Source organism: Triticum aestivum, chromosome 3B (genome assembly GCF_018294505.1).
Source record: "Triticum aestivum cultivar Chinese Spring chromosome 3B, IWGSC CS RefSeq v2.1, whole genome shotgun sequence".
NCBI lineage: Eukaryota > Viridiplantae > Streptophyta > Magnoliopsida > Poales > Poaceae > Triticum > Triticum aestivum.
This window is the reverse complement of record NC_057801.1, coordinates 286,859,959-286,877,256: the sequence shown is the minus strand read 5'-3', so window position 1 is coordinate 286,877,256 and position 17,298 is coordinate 286,859,959. Positions and strand designations below refer to the sequence as shown.

Here is a 17,298-nt window from a genome sequence, read left to right as displayed (position 1 = left end):
CCTAAAAGCATTGTTATGAGACAGATTAGGGGTGCTCGCCACTGCTGGACAGTTGCTGTAACTATGTTATAAAGTAGTGATTGGAATGCACACTTACCTGAAGTTCCACCTGCTGGCAAAGATGCACCTCCTGATGATGGTGTTCCACGTCCTCTGTTTGGTGAAGGGCTAACTGCTGAGCAAATTTATCAAGCCCAGCTACACAACTGGATGGCTCAGAATGTGGCCGTTGATCATGCTATGCATCAGGCTAATCAGGCCAATGACAATGTGGCTGTCGACCAACAGGTTCAGTTTCAGGCGCAATGGGGTGCCTGGCCAGCTCCTCCACCTCCTGTTGCTTACAATTTTCAGGCATGGTTGGCTGTTGAAGGACTTCAGGTTTCTGATGGAATTTCACCTGAAAACAATCTGCTAGACAGCCCTGCAATGGCTTGGAATGACTCCATATCTTGGCACAACAGCTCTGAGTCCTCTGTTAGTTCTGATGGGTTTGTTCTTGTGCCTTTCAACATTCTGAATAATCTCTGGAGAAGTAACTTTGATAGCCCTGCCAGTACCTCCTTGGTTCCTATAATATAGCAGCAAGATTCTCTCACCATTGATCTTTCTCTGAACAATTCTGGACTGCACTTCATTATGTCACACCATGGGAACTTGATGGCTTCTACGCTTTTCCACTCCTCCAGGCCGGTGAGACAGATCAATGACTTCCTGTGGACTGCTATTAAGCCACATTTGGCCCATGGAGCTCAGGGATGGGCTTTAGGGATTGCTTGAAGGTGCATGTTCAAGTTTGCCGCAACGATGACTCTATCATGATTACTATTGGGCATCAAATCACTAGGGATAATGAGGGTTGTATCTCTGTGGTTCACTCCTGGTCTGTCTCTGCTGCGGCTTCGACTGATCCTTCAATGGCTCTGCTCCAGGGAAACTCTAGCTCTCTGCCTATGCCTACTTCTGATGTTGTTGTGTCTGATGGAGGCACCTCCTCTCATCGTGGAAAAGTGCAGGCACCTGAATGTGAATTCTCTCTTCGTCGCAACGCTAGATCCAATAAATATGATGGATTCCGGGTCCATGCACCGTCTGATACCAAGAAGAAGCAATCAAAGGTCAAACCACGCCACACTCCTGCTGCTCCTTCCTCGGTGATCATCAGGGAGCTGGATGCTGAGTCGGCCCAGTAAATACCTCCTCCCACTCCCATTCAGGTAATCCAGCAGGTGGGCATCCAAAAATGCGCCATCCCGCCAGAAGAACTTACTGAAGCTGCTCTCTTAGAGTCCAAGGAGGCAGGGCCTTCGTCCTTGGCTTAATTTGCTGGTTTATTAGCTTTATGGGTATTTTGGTCAATTGGAATGTGTTATGTTGGAACATTCGTGGGTTAAACTCTGGTGATAAACAATTAGCACTTTCTAATGCTATCAATGCTAGTGGTTGCTCGGTTTATGTTTGCAAGAAACTAAGAAGCCTATGATCGATAATGCTTTTATCAAATCTTGTTGTCCCCGTCGGTTTGACCAATTTGCTTTTGTTCCTTCACATGGGGCTTCGGGTGGAATTGTTACTATTTGGAACAGTTCGGTTTTCTCTGGTACGGTTATTGCCTCGGAAGATTTTGCCGTTCTCATTAAATTTTAATCAAAACAGTCCTCCCAAGCTTGGACGCTTGTGAATATTTATGGCCCATGTCAAGGCAATCGACGTATTACTTACAATAATTGGCTATTCTCATTAAACATACCTGCCAATGAAGATTGGCTCCTACTCGGCGATTTTAACTACATACTCAGCCCTGACAATCGTAACAAGCCAGGAGGGAGTATTAATGACATGATTACGTTCAATGATTTCATACGAACACAATCTCTCGTTGAATTGCCAATCAAAGGCCGCACTTTCACTTGGAGTAATATGCAACAGGATCCACTTTTGGAGCAACTTGATTGGTTTTTTACATCTTGTAGCTGGACCGGTGCATACCCCAACACCGTTGTTAAACCATTAGGAAAGCCGGTGTCTGATCATATCCCGTGCGTGGTCTCAATTGAAACTTCTATTCCTAGAAGTAAAGTTTTCCGTTTTGAGCCTTTCTGGATTCAACATCCTGGTTTTATGGAGGTTGTTCAGTCTGCTTGGGATAAGCCCGTCCGATCGACCAATAGTGCAACCATTCTTTGTAGAAAATTCAAGCACTTGCGGTACTGCCTCAAAATTGGAGCAAGAACATATCCCGATTGTCTATAGACATTAATAACTCCAACAAAGCTCTAGCAGATCTGGACACGCTGGAGAACAGAAGGCCTTTGACAATTCCTGAGGCTAATTTTAGGATCATTCTAAAGGCCCACATCCTACGTTTATTGTCCTATCAATAACAATATTGGAAGAAACGGTGCACTATTCGGTGCGTTTGTTTAGGAGATGAGAACTCCAAATTTTTCCAAGGTCTGGCTTGCGAACGTTACAGAAGAAACAACATTGCCTCCTTAACTTTACATGATGGAACCATAATTGATGATCATGAAAACAAAGAATCTGTCATTTATCACTCTTTTAAGGAAAGACTTGGAACTTCCTCTATGCATGAGATGAAATTTGATCTTCCCTCCATTATCAAGAGAATTGATGGGCTGGATGAGCTAACTGTGACATTTACTAGGCAGAAGATTGACCTAGTCATCAAAGAAATGCCTACGGATAGGGCTCCGGGTCCTGATGGGTTTAATGGGGCATTTCTCAAATCTTGTTGGCATATATTTAAGGAAGATTTCTATGCACTATGTGATCAATTTTTTGAGGGTGGACTCAACCTGGAGAGTATCAATGATGGATTCATCACTCATCCCCAAAATTGTTGCGCCCCAAGGAGTTAATGACTTTCGACCGATTACTCTGCTAAATTGTTGCCTTAAAGTCATCACAAAGCTTCTAGCTAATAGTCTACAAAAGAACATTCTCAAGATTATTCACCGCAACCAGTACAGTTTCTTGAAAAAGAGGTCTATAAAAGACTGCCTTGCTTGGGCTTTCGAATACATATACCAATGCCAATCTTATAAAAGGCCAATAGTTCTGCTCAAGCTGGATTTTGCAAAAGCGTTTGATACCATCGACCATGATGTTATGCTGCAAATCATGAAACACATGGGTTTCAATGATAAATGGTTGGGGTGGATCAAAACAATTTTTTCATCTGTGAAGTCTTCTGTGCTCCTTAATGGCGTCCCGGGCAGACAGTTTAATTGCGTTTGTGGAGTGCTCCAAGGTGATCCCCTATCCCCCCCTAATCTTTGTCCTAGCGGCAGATTTGTTGCAGGCTGCAATTAATGACTCCTTCCGAAGAAATGATCTTCAACTGCCCTTTTACCGACCCAACCAATCGGACTAACCGGTGATTCAATATGCCGATGACACTATCATGCTGCTACCTGCATGTCCGGACCAAGATTCTGTTGTCAAAAAAATCCTCACTTATTATGCCACTTCGATTGGTCTTAAGATTAATTTCCACAAGTAAACTCTCATGCCCATGAACTGTGATGCCTCCACCGTTCAGCATATTGCGCAAATTTTTGGTTGCATCGTGGGAAAGTTACCTTTTACCTACCTTGGGTTGCCAATGGGTCCTTCTAAACCTACAGTACAAGATCTTATGCCCTTGGTTTGTGGAGTTCAACGGAGACTTTTGGCGACGCTGTCAATGATTTCCTATGGAGGGAAGTTATCGCTTCTCAATTTGGTAATCACGTCCCTTATAATCTTTGCCCTTTGCACCCTCAAGCTGCCACCGAAGATTATTGATCTGTTGGATAAAATCAGAATACAATGCCTCTGGACCAAGAAAACTGATGATGGGGAAAATGTAACTCCTTAGATTCATGGCAAATGGTTTACAGAGCAAAAGAGTGTGGGGGTCTCGGGGTTCTTGACTTACAAACCCAAAGTGATGCTTTACTCATGAAATACCTGCACAAATTCTATAACCAATGGGATCTACCGTGGGTTGACTTGATTTGGTCCACATATTACAATGACAAAATCCCTCACGCTTCAGATCCATGTGGACCGTTCTGGTGGAAAGATGTGCTCAAACTCACACCTATCTATAGAGGAATCTCACAAGTGATCATTCGCAAAGGAGATAATGTGCTTATGTGGAAAGATCTCTGGTTGGATGATGTCCTTGCTGATTCGCACCCACGTGCTTTTTCTTATGCTAAACTTGAAGACATTTCTGTTCGGGACTTTCTTGGGTGCACCAACCTCAATGAAACCTTTCACCTACCACTGTCCATGCAAGCACACAATGAGCTACGTCATATCCAGGAGCTAACAGCGCATGTTGGCAATGATGAGGGAGATGACATGGACTCCTGGGTTTACGAGTGGGGCTCTGAGATATACACTGCCAAAAGATATTACAAATTCTATTTTCGTGAGGCCACCGCACACGTTAGTTACAGATGGCTCTGGAAATTTTCAGCCACAATGAAAATCAAAGTTTTCGGTTGGCTTCTTCTCTCTGATCGCCTCAACACCAGAAGCATGCTAAAGAGAAGACACTACAACATCGGGGACAATCATGGTTGCATTCTGTGTGGCAGCACTAAGGAAGAAACAATTGAACATATGATCTTTACTTTCCACTTTAGTTTGGCCTGTTGGGACACTTTGAATATCCACTGGACAACTAATGGAGATCGCCTCAACTAGATCAAGGAAGCCAAATCAGTGTGGAACAACCAAATGTTTATGGAGATTTTTCTATATGCCTCCTAGAGTTTGTGGAAAGAACGAAATAACAAGCACTTTAGGAGAATTGACCCCACAGTTGGCTCATGGGCAAGAAGATTCAAAGAGAACTTCTCTTTACTCATACATAGAGCTAAAGAGAAACACAAACAATTTGTTTCCACTTTTATCCAGTCCTTTGTTGCCCCATAGTCTAGTACTTACTTAGGTTACCTACATATACCCTTTATTTTATCATGGCTATGGATGTAAGAATATGACATTGTAAAAAACCTTTTGATACTTTAATTCAATATATACAGTAGGAGCCTCTCCTACTGTTTCAGGTGTCAAAAAAACCATGCTTATTTTGCAAGTCTATATGTGGCTGTTTGAAAACAGAAAGTTTATTGCTGTTGCAAAAATTCCCGAGAGAAGTCAGAATGTGATAAATGTTGAAATTTTTTGCACAATAAGCTATGATAAATTTTCTACAATGTGGTAAATTTTCAGTATTTTTGAGTTAAATAAGTATGAATATTTCTTCATCCATTACAGACTGTCCTGTTTTGGCAGATTGATGTTATGTTTGTATATGTTTGCTTGCTTAATGATTCTATTTGAGGATAGGACTTTTAAATATGCAGAGACATTTAGTATGCAATGTTAAATAATAATTTTAGTAATTTCCTACAGTATAGAATGATAAGGTTTTTGCATTGATTTATACTAACTTATCTCATGAGTTCTTGTTGAGTTTTGTGTGGATGAAGTTTTTAAGATTTAGGGAAACCGTGATATAGAAGGAACTAAGGAGACATAAAGCTCAATCTTGGGGATGCCCAAGGCATCCCAAGTTAATATTTCAATAAGTCTCAAGCATCTAAGCTTGGGGATGCCCCGTTAGGCATCCCACCTTTCTTCATCAACAACTATCGGTTAGTATCGGTTGATCCTAAGTTTTTGCTTCTTCACATGATGTGTGATATTCTTGGAATGTAATTTTATTTTGTTTTGCTTGTTGTTTTAACAAAATACTTAGATCTGAAAGTCTTTTAAATAAGTGAGAGTCCTCACATAGCTACCTATTTACCTAACTACTCGCTTGATCTTCACATGTATCTTTTTGGAGTAGTTTGTCTTTTGCTCTAGTGCTTCACTTATATCTTTTTTAGCACGGTGTGCTTTAATATATTTCGAAGAAATGCTCTCATGCTTCACTTAGACTTATTTGAGATTTAATAGGTTTTTGAAGAAATTCTCTCATGCTTCACTTATATTATTTTCAGACAAGAAAAAATTTATGATCATGTTCTTCACTTAAATTTGTTTGAGCTTATCAAAAGCAACATATGAAACTACTCCCAAAGTGATAGATATTCAAGAGGGATATAATAAAAACTTCCATGAAGATCATTGGACAAAATAAACTTGACTCTTTGTAATAATTTTGAGATATGATGATAGTGATATGTGAGTCATCTTGGTGAGTAATTATGCTTTAGTAAGAATATTGATGTTATGGTTTGTGATTCCCTATGCAAGCACGAAAGTTAATAGTTATGCAATGAAATTACATCCTACTTGTGGTGCATTATTCGGTGTTAGTTATCCTTAATGCTCACTTATGTGATTTTTCGTTTCTTGGTTGGTTGCTTCGCAATCTTTTTGCTAGCCTCCACTTGTACTAAGTAGAAATACTACTTGTGCATCCAAAATCCTTAAACCCAATTTTGCCATATAAGTCCACCATACCTAACTTTATGAGGTATTTTAGTGTTGTTCTAAGAAAATTTGTATGTGTCATCTCTAACTTTCAAAATAATTTTCTTTTTGTGTGCTCGTACCGCTCATGAAACGGTAGGGGGTGGCTGATATTTTTCCATGCTAGATGTGTTATTCTCAAGATGAGTGTTTATTCACTTCTCATTTCACGAGAGTACGGCAAAGGTAATAGGGATGCCCAGTCACGAAATGAAAAATGAATTTACTTTATGTTGTCAAATAATAAATTCCTTGGAAAGTGTTGGTATGGACGGTACCCGTGGATACGGCTAGCCGTGGAATGTGAAAGAATTGTGGAAAAGGAATAAACTTTATTTTCTGTTTGGGAACCGCCTATGATATATCTAGCATGGAAAGTATTGGGAACTACTTAATCATTTTCGTTGATAGGAAAAGCATGCCACCCAAAATGTTTTTATCTCTCTTTTTTGCTTTGAGCTCTGGCACCTCTACAAATCTCTACTTCCCTCTGCAAAGGGCCTTTCTATTTACTTTATGCAATTTTTATTTTTATTTGAGTCTCCATATTCTCTTATAAAGCACCAACTAAGGGGCACTATGATCGTACTTGAGCATTGGATGTAGCTAATATGCGAGTGTGTTTCATGAATGGATCAATAATTGAGCATGATGGGCTAGGGCTAACTTTCTTTAGTGTTGATATTTTGAAAGACATGGTTGCTTATTGATATGCTTGAGTATTGAAATCTTCATGTAAAAACTAGCTACACTATTGCTCTGAACCATATAAAAGTCTATATGTCCATGCTACAAAAGAAAAGAATATGGGATGAACATGTTAGGCAGCATTCCACATCAAAAAATCTGTTTTTATCATTTACCTACTCGAGGACGAGTAGGAATTAAGCTTGGGGATGCTGATACGTCTCCAACGTATCTATAATTTTTTATTATTCCATGTTGTTATATTATCATTCTTGGATGTTTTACAATCATTTTATGTTATCATTTTTTGGGACTAACCTATTGGCATAGTGCATAGTGCTAGTTGTTGTTTTTTACTTCGCAGGAAATCAATATAAACGGAGTCCAAACACCCTGAAACTTTTTGGAGAATTTTTACGGACCAGAACACCTAGGATGGGTCAGAAAAGTACCAGAGAGGTGCCCCGAGGAGGGCACAACCCACCTGGGCACGCCTAGGGGCCCAGACACGCCCTGGTGGGTTATGCCCACCTCGGTGGCCTCCTGCACCGCCTCTTTGCCCTATAAATTCCCTAATATTCCAAAAACCCTCAGGGTAACCCTAGATCTGAAGTTCCTCCGCCGCAAGCCTCTGTAGCCATGAAAAACCAATCTAGACCCCATTCCGGCACCTTGAGGGGGAGATCTTCATCGGTGGCCATCTTCATCATCCCGGCGGCCACCATGGTGAGGAGGGAGTAGTCCACCCTCGGGGTTGAGGGTTTGTACCAGTAGCTATGTGTTTAATCTCTCTCTCTCTCTCTATCTATCTATCTCTCTCTCTCTCTCTCTCTCTCGTGTTCTTGAGATGTCATGATCTTGATGTATCGCGGGCTTTGTTAATATAGTTGGATTGTATGGTGTTTCCGCCTCTCCATCTTGTGATGAATTGATTTTTCCATTTGAGATTTCATTTTATCAGATTGAATACTTTTATGGATTTGAGAACACTTGATGTATGTCTTGCATATGAATACTCTTGGTGACAATGGGGTATCATATTGATTCACTTGGTATGTGTTTTGGCACTCAACTTGCGTATTCCCGAGGTGACATTGGGGTAATCTATCCATAGAGGTTGATGCACATTCTCGTCTTTGTTTCTCCGGTAGAAATCTTGGGGCACTCTTTGAGGTTCTTTGTGTTGGATTGAGTATTATGAATCTTAATTTGCTTTGGTGTTATTTTTGTACGAACTCTTGATAGATCGATCGGAAAGAATTACTTAGTGTTATTTTAGTATGAACTCTTGATAGATCGATCAGAAAGAACAACTTGGTGTTGTTTTAGTACGAACTCTTGTATAGATCGATCGGAAAGAATAGCTACAAACAATTTCTTCTTATTTTCTCCGCTGGATAAGAACTTTGGAGATATTCTTCATCACACGTGAGGGATGGTTATATGATCCAATAATATTATCATTGTTGAGAGCACTAGAGAAAGTACAGACCGATAGGCCTTGTTTTCAAGCATTGCAATACCGTTTGTGCTCCGTTTTATCAATTGCTACCTTACTGTTTTTATTTATCCATATTATAAAAATATATTTCTACCATCCATATTACACTTTTATCATCATCTCTTTGCAGAACTAGTGCACCTATACAATTTGCCATTGTATTGGGTGTGTTGGGGACACAAGAGACTCTTTGTTATTTGGTTGCAGGGTTGCTTGAGAGAGACCATCTTCATCCTACACCTCCCACTGATTGATAAACCTTAGGTCGTCCACTTGAGGCCTAACACGAGTCTACAAGAATAAAGTTGCATAGTAGACATCAATTATCCAGTATTTGTAATCAGGAAAAAAACGTGATCCGTCAAGCAAGATTCACATCCAAATCAAAAGGATTGGAATACAAATTGTATCAGATACATATATAGATATGTAATCATATCCAGAGCCCCAGTAGAATATAAATTTGACCTCTTGATTTGGGTAAATAAGATTTGTGTTTGGTTGCGCCACTACAAGGCAAACATTAGCATGGCCTCCAGTTTTCCATTTGATGAAGTTTTACACATTCTCCAATGAAATTGTAGGATTGTAACATTTAACGGGATTTTTTTTGGGGCTTCTGGAGAGAAATTTGTGTCTATGGATGAGCTCATGGTCGGGGATATTCCTCAGCTCGCAACAGACGAGAATGAGATTTTGTCCACACCATTCATGGAGAAAGAGGTGTTTGTGGCAATATACAGATGAAAAATAATAAGGCGTCTGGCCCGGATGGCTTCCGAGCTAAATTTTATAAGAAGTGCTGGCATATTATTAAAAGTGGTATAGTACCAATGTTCCATGACATGCTCAGTGGCCATTTGCAGCTATTCCACCTAAGCTTTGGGACGATAACGTTGTTGCCAAAGAAGGAGGGGTGGTATGCATTGAGCAGTTCCGTCCAATTTGCCTGCTTAATGTGAGCTTCAATGTTTTTACTAAGGTTGGGACAAACCGATTGAGGCGGATTGCACATAGTGTGGTGCAACCAACTCAGACAGCTTTCATGCCGGGCAGAAACATACTTGAGGGTGTGGTTCTCCTACATGAAACAATTCACGAGATCCACTTGAAGAAACTGGAGGGGGTGGTTTCAAAATCCATATAAAGCATATGGTAAAGTTAAATGGCCATTCCTACAGTATGCTTTACGTATGAAAGGATTCGACAATTCCTGGAGGAAGCAGGTCAATTCATTTGTACAAAAATGCAGTGTTGGGATTAAAGTGAATGATGACATAGGTCACTACTTCCAGACTCACAAGGGTCTAAGACAAGGGGACCCGATGTCTCCTATCTTGTTCAACATAGTAGCGAATATGTTGGCAATTATGATAGGAAGAGCTAAAGAGGAAGGCCAAGTAGGAGGACTAGTACCACATCTAGTAGATGGTGGGGTGTCCATACTACAGTATGCTAATGATACCATCATTTTCATGGAACATGATTTGGCAAAGGCCAGAAATATGAAGCTTGTGTTATGCCTATTTGAACTGTTGTTGGGATTGAAGATTAATTTTAATAAAAGAGAATTGTTCTGTTTTGGGAGAGCCAAAGATGAACAAGATGCCTATAAACAACTATTTGGATGTGAACTGGGTACCCTTCCATTTAGTTATCTGGGCATACCAATTCACCATTGCAAGCTATTTAACAAGGAGTGGAAGTGTATTGAAGATCGATTTGAAAAGAAACTAAGCTGCTGGAAGGGCAAGCTTATGTCATATGGAGGTCGGCTAATACTAATAAACTCAGTGCACATGAGTATGTCGATGTTCCTCTCCTCCTTCTTTGCGGTACCAATTGGGGTACGGGAAAGGCTGGACTTCTATCGATCACGATTCTTTTGGCAGAGTGATGGAATAAAGAGGAAGTACAAGCTTACTAAATGGGACATCATTTGTAGGCCGAAGGACTAGGGTGGTCTTGGGATTGAGAATTTAGAGGTAAAGAACATATGCTTGCTCAGTAAATGGTTGTACAAGCTTTCTGTGGAGATTTAAGGCATGTGGGTACAAATTTTATGTAATATGTACTTACAATCTAAGAAATTGGCCAAGGTTACCGTCAGACCCAATGATTCACCATTTTCGAAGGGCTTGATGAGAACGAAAGCAACTTTGTTCCATAGAACTTAATTCACCATTGGAAAAGGTAATTCGACAAGATTCTCGGAGGATACATGGTTAGGGGAGACGCCTTTGGCCACACAATATCCATCTCTCTATAACTTTGTACAACATAAGGAGGCTTATGTTGCTGCAGTGTTACAGTCCAACCCTATAAATATTCAATTCCGGAGATCTTTGGTAGGTGACCGATGGGAAGCATGGCTACACCTTGTCAGAAGGTTGATGGATGTGAACCTCTCTGAGGAGTCTGATAGTATTCACTTGAAATTAACTACGAACGACATTTTTCAGTGAAATCTATGTATTTGGACCCAATTGATCCTGGCACCATTCTGAAATCGCTACATATTTGGAAGATCAAGGTCCCGTTAAGAATCAAAGTCTCATGTGGTTTGTTCACAAGGAGGTGGTTCTGACTAAGGACAACTTGGCAAAACATAATTGGGAGGGTAGTCAAAGATGTAGCTTTTGTGATCAAGATGAAACAATCAAACACGTCTTTCTCAATTGTCCGCTGGCCAAACTTTTATGGCGCTCAGTTCATATAGCCTTTAATATCACTCCTCCAAATAATATTCACACGTTATTTGGGACATGGCTAAATGGAGTAGAGACAAATATTGTGAGGCATATTCGGATAGGAGTATGTGCTTTATTTTGGGCTATGTAGAACTGTAGAAATGACATGGGTTTTAACAGAGAAACTCTTATAAATTTTTTTGCAGGTTGTCTACAGGGCCACATCTTGGATCCGTATGTGGTTGTTACTCACTCCCGTGGAAGCTAGGGAGCCTTTGGTTACTGGGTCTTCCCAATGGGAGATGATATCTCAGGATATCTACAACCGGTTTGGATGGCGGTCCATTAAAAGGATAGGTGTTTAGTCATCTTATTCTTTCACCGGTTGTGGCATTTTATACCTTTTTCCGGCTCTGTGTGAGCTTGTTCTGGATCATAGACACTTCAGTCACTTGGCTTAATAAAGGGGATGCATGCATCACTCTGATGCAGAGGCCAGGGGTAATCCTCCTTTTCTAAAAAAGTAGACATTTGAATTGTAACAGATGTTCCAACAATATCCAATTCTTATTTACACTCAGTAATGTTGGAACTTGTACTTGTATCCAATTAATGGACACGGAGATGACACTGGAAAGGGAACTATCATATCAATATCAATTTGCTTCCTCATTAGTTAGTCTAGTTTGGGCTGGCATTTTCAAGCCAATAGTAGCCAAGCTCCTCTCCTCTCCTCAGCCACCCATTCCCTATCCACAACACACCCAAAACCACCACTCCGGAGTCAAATCTCTGCTATAACGCGCTTCCAGACATGGCAGACACAACAAGGATGCCGAATTCATGGAACTACGTACAGCCGGCCTATTGGTGCTTCTTTTTTTTGAATTGGCCTTCTGGCGCTGGTGTTGATCCTTCACACGACACAACCGTAAAAGTCTGCAGCACTAGCGAACCAGATGGTGAGATGAATGAAGAGCAACGTGCAACACTCGTACCCAAACCAACTGGGACCCGATGAGACATGGACACCATCACCGTCCTGACATGACCATGCAGCGGTCGACACAGTCTTGGGTTGGGTGCGATTATGCTACCGTCCTGCTGTGGCGACAAGGAGAATGAAGATTTCCATAGCAGTGGCCCTGCCGTCATTGAGGATGGCATGGGAGCATGGTTGTGTGCACAATGGAAGCCTTATGGCAAGCATAGGAGGCCCATCCCAGCATAGTGGCAGCCCACTATTTGTTACTTACAGGCCTCAAAACCGGTGGTTATTTGTGATTATACCAATTGTGTAATTACCCTAGCCCCAAATGTGGAGGTTTTGCGTAATTACCTCCATCAATGCCTAGATTTTCCTACTTAGGGACAACTCTGGTTGGAATGTCACATTTCTAAGTTAAACAGTGCTCAAGTTCAGATGCTAGCTATGCAAATGACAAAGCTAGGGGCTCTAATGCCATATTGCCACTTATTTAATTTAAAGCAGTGGCAGATTACATTATGCCAATATCCAAGGCCATTCGACAATGTTGTCATGGGCACGTATTGTGACTGAAAAGACCAGAACAATACTAGTGTAACCACTCTACTATTGAATAATGTTAATATAGGAAGTTAAAATGACACATAACACAACTACATGTACATAATATTTTTGAAGTCAGCTCTGAGCATTCCATGTCCTATTAGACACAAATTAAACTTTGAGTAGGATTCAACTTCAGATAAGAAGCATCCTAATGTTATCGTCCTAATCATATCTTGCCACTTGATGGTATTACAAAGAAGCAGAATACATCTAACAAAAAGTTTTGACAACTCACAAATACCTCATTTGTCGAGCGACCATAGTCAACAGGATCCCTCCCTGTAATTTCCTCTAGAATAACAACTCCAAAGTTGTAAATGTCACTTTTCTCATTCACAGTCCAGTGTTTGCATATTCTGGTGCCACATAACTGCAATGAGTAAATGCGGCACATTATTAACCACCACTAACATAGTGTAACTGTACTCTAGCTCAATAGTTTCCCAACATACCCGAAGGCTCCCATAACCCGAGTAGTTACATGACTCTTGCCGACACCAAGATGCTTGGCTAAACCAAAATATGATACTTTAGCATCAAAATCATCATCAATCAAAGTAGTGCTAGACTTGATATCACGATGCACGACTTTTAGTTCAATTGCCTCATGCAAGTAAGCAAACCTGCAATGAATTGAATGAAAGTATTGAATTGAAGTGTTACATAAGATAAACATGGTATTAGGAATTCGTTCAGCTTAAGCCTCACTTCCATTGGGAATGACAATATGTTATAGAGCAATTATTATTTAATGTGGAATTAGTTCCAGGTAGAAATATGATGCAATTTTGGGACCTTTATGATTGCATTATCCAATTGGCAAGATAAAGAATAAATGACGACATTAGCAGAAAGAAAGGGCATTCCAAGGAGAATTCACGCCTTACCTGTCTCTAGAAGAATCTTTATGCGGGCCTCCCATGTAAGGGAGCCCCGGTGACTCATAGCTCCATGAAGCCATTGCTCTAGGTTTCCATTGTTCAAATATTCATAGACAAGTATCCTGAAAGGTCACTTGAAGTAAGGAAAGATGCAACAGAACTCCATACAATCATTTGCTTGGTAATACATGTACCAAGGATATGTAACCAACCTTTTCTTTTGTGAATGCGATATGTAATCAATGATAACAAAGGTATAATTAACATGAATATGACAGTGAAAGACGGTACAAGTACCTATGAGTACCCTCCATGCAGTAACTAAGAAGACAGACTAAGTTCTTGTGGCGAACATGACCAATAGCTTAAACTTCTACTTTGAATTCCTTCTCAGCTTGCCCTTTGTAAGATGAAAAACATCATTTGGTTCAATATAAAGCAGGATGTTATGTTACGAAGGAACATATATGAGCAGTGTAAAATTGTGATAAGGCAAGTCTTATAGGTTATTGAGAAGCTTTTTGACAGCAACAAGAGTGCCACAGACGATCTCGCCGCGATAAACTACACCATATCCACCCTCACCATTATGTTATCTTGCAGAAACGGTTAGCGGCAAGTTCCAAATCCCTCAAAGTAAACCAATGACCCTAGCCAAGGTAGGATAACTCTAGCAAGCCAACTAAAGGTGAAGAGGAGGTTATCCCATGAGTTGAAGCTTGCCGAAAAGTTCTTGACCCTCCTTCTTCAGCTGATTGAAAGCCTACATCCTGGTCCATGTAACGGAATGACCCTGAGTGGCTCTCATCCCCATGTCTCAGTTTTCTTACACCCAAATGGACCACGACCTTGTCCGATTCCCGGTCACTAGGCTTGTCTTGCATCGTTAGCAGGACCCCATCATGCGCCCCTAAGTCACTTGCTGGGACTTGCTCCACCCTCACTTCCTTGATTTCCTTGGAAATGGCAAGGATTTGGGTGACTGGGATATTTGCATATGCTTGTCCGGTCTTGCTACTTGTGAGCTACATTGGGATTTGCCCAAAGAGGAGAGGATGATGCAGTACAATAGAGATAAGTATGTCCATCAGTTATGAAACTAAGGTCAATCTAGTAGGAGAACCAAGCAACGACTCGTTAACAGCACCTACACACAAATAACAAATACTTGCAACCCAACGCGAACAAGGGGTTGTCAATCCCTTGACAGTTATGAGCAAGATTAAATGTATAGTTTTTGATAGATAGATCGAAGAAAAATACAAAATAAAATAAATAAAAGAAAATTGCAGCAAGGTATTTTTGGTTTTAATATATGATAAAAGATAGACCCGGGGCCATTGTTTTCACTAGAGGCTTCTCTCTTGAAAATAACATACAGTGGGTAAACAAATTATTGTTGGGCAATTGATAGAAAAGCAAATAATTATGATGATACCCAAGGCAATGATCATATATATGCATCACGTCCGAGACAAGTAGACCAAAACGATTCTACAAGTACTACTATTACTCCACACGTCGACCGCTATCCATCATGCATCTAATGAATTAAATTCATGGAAAAACAGAGTAACGCCTTAAACAAGATGACATGATGTGGACAAGATAAACTCACATATGAATAAACCCCATCTTTTTACCCTTAATAGTAGTGATACACACGTGTCATGCCCCCTTCTGTCATTGGGATTGAGCACCGTAAGATCAAACCCATTACAGAGCACATCTACCTCATTCCACTCTGTGAACTTGTCGATCGCCACATACAAGCACTCGAATCCCCGATGGCATGGGGAAAAGGGTCGATGATGTTCAGCCCCTAGACCCAGAAGGTCCAGGACAGGGGGTCGTCTAAAGAGCTCGATCTGGCTGATGAATGTTCTTGGCATGGAATTGGTATGCTTCGAACCTTGTTACCACAACCACCACATCTTGAAGGGCCATCGGCCAGTAGAAACCTTGATAAAAAACCTTACTGACAAGCATGCGGGACCCGATATGGGAGCTAGACACCCCTTCATGTATCTCTGCCACCAGCTTCTGTCCATCTTCCCGGTGGATGCACTTCAATTTCACCCCATTTGTCCTCTTTGTGTATAGAATGCTATCAACAAATTGATACACTCTTGGTTGGCGGGCTACTTTCTCAGATTCTTCTTGTTCATCACGAAGTTGATCCTATCTGTAGGTAATGGATTATGTGTTGTGCCCATGCCGGAGCCTATGGCTCGATGACAGGGACTAAAGGCATCTCTTCCCCTACGGGAGCGCTTGTCTCCACAGTAAGGACCTCACATCCTGCCGGAGCCTGCTGCTCACTTACAAGCATCGAGTTGTTTCCGGCAACCTCCTTTTCGACGGCTGAGGGAAGCTCTATCGGAAAGTAGTCGCTAGAATCCAACTTTCTTCTCTTGTTTGGCCTCGTCGATGGTGTAACCGAAGGTTGATTCAAAAGGAGTACGAAGGTACCTGGTTCCACAATAATTTCTTGGCGGCACACTTTGACAGGTCATCAGCAATGTTGTTCTTAGCAAGAGCAACATGCTCTTTCTGCGGACTGTCAAAGTGCTCTTCCAATTTCCTCACTTCATCCACGTATGCCTCCATCAACGGGCTCTCGTAATCCCTTTCCACTTGCTTCACCACCAACTGCGAGTCTCCTCTGATGATCAACATTCTGATACCAAGGTCGGTTGCAATGCCGAGTCTGGCAAGCAATACTTCATACTCAGTAGTGTTGTTGGTGGCTTGCTCCTGGGAAACTTCATTTGAACTACCTACTTGAGATGCTCTCCGGTGGGTGCTACAAGTAGCACTCCAGCATTAGTGCCCTGGAGCGAGAAAGCCCCTGTCAAAGTACATGATCCAATCTTGGGGTGCTTCCTTGCTGGGAAGCAAGGTCTCTGGTATTTCTTCATTTGGAGTTGGTGTCCATTCCGCAATGAACTCTGCCAAGGCTCTGCTTTGGATTGTTGATGTACTTTCAAATTTCAAATCGAAGCTCGGAAGCTCCAACTAGCTCCAACACCCACTCCACTATCCTACCAGTGGCTTCTGGATTTCTCAAAATGTGCTGCAATGGAAAGTGAGTGACGACAGTGATCTGATGTGCTTGGAAGTAGTGATTTAGCTTCCTTGAAACCATGAGGAGGCCAAAGAGCAACTTCTGCACACCACAATACCTTGACCTAGCCCCCTGGAGAAGGGAACTAGAAAAGTAAATTGGGCGCATCATCATCATCATCATCATCATCATCATCTTCTTCTTCTTCTTCTTCTTCTTCTTCTTCTTCTTCATCATCATCATCATCATCATCATCATCATCATCATCTTCTTCTTCTTCTTCTTCTTCTTCTTCTTCTTCTTCTTCTTCTTCTTTTTCTTCTTCATCATCATCATCATCATCATCATCATCATCATCATCATCATTATCATCT

General features: G+C 41.2%; 1 pseudogene; it reads right to left on the bottom strand.

Annotated features, from left to right (window-relative positions):
• Window positions 1-15,804, bottom strand: part of LOC123067488 (probable receptor-like protein kinase At2g42960) — a 56,217-nt pseudogene extending 40,413 nt beyond the window's left edge.
• Between the last annotated feature and the right edge of the window lie 1,494 nt (window positions 15,805-17,298).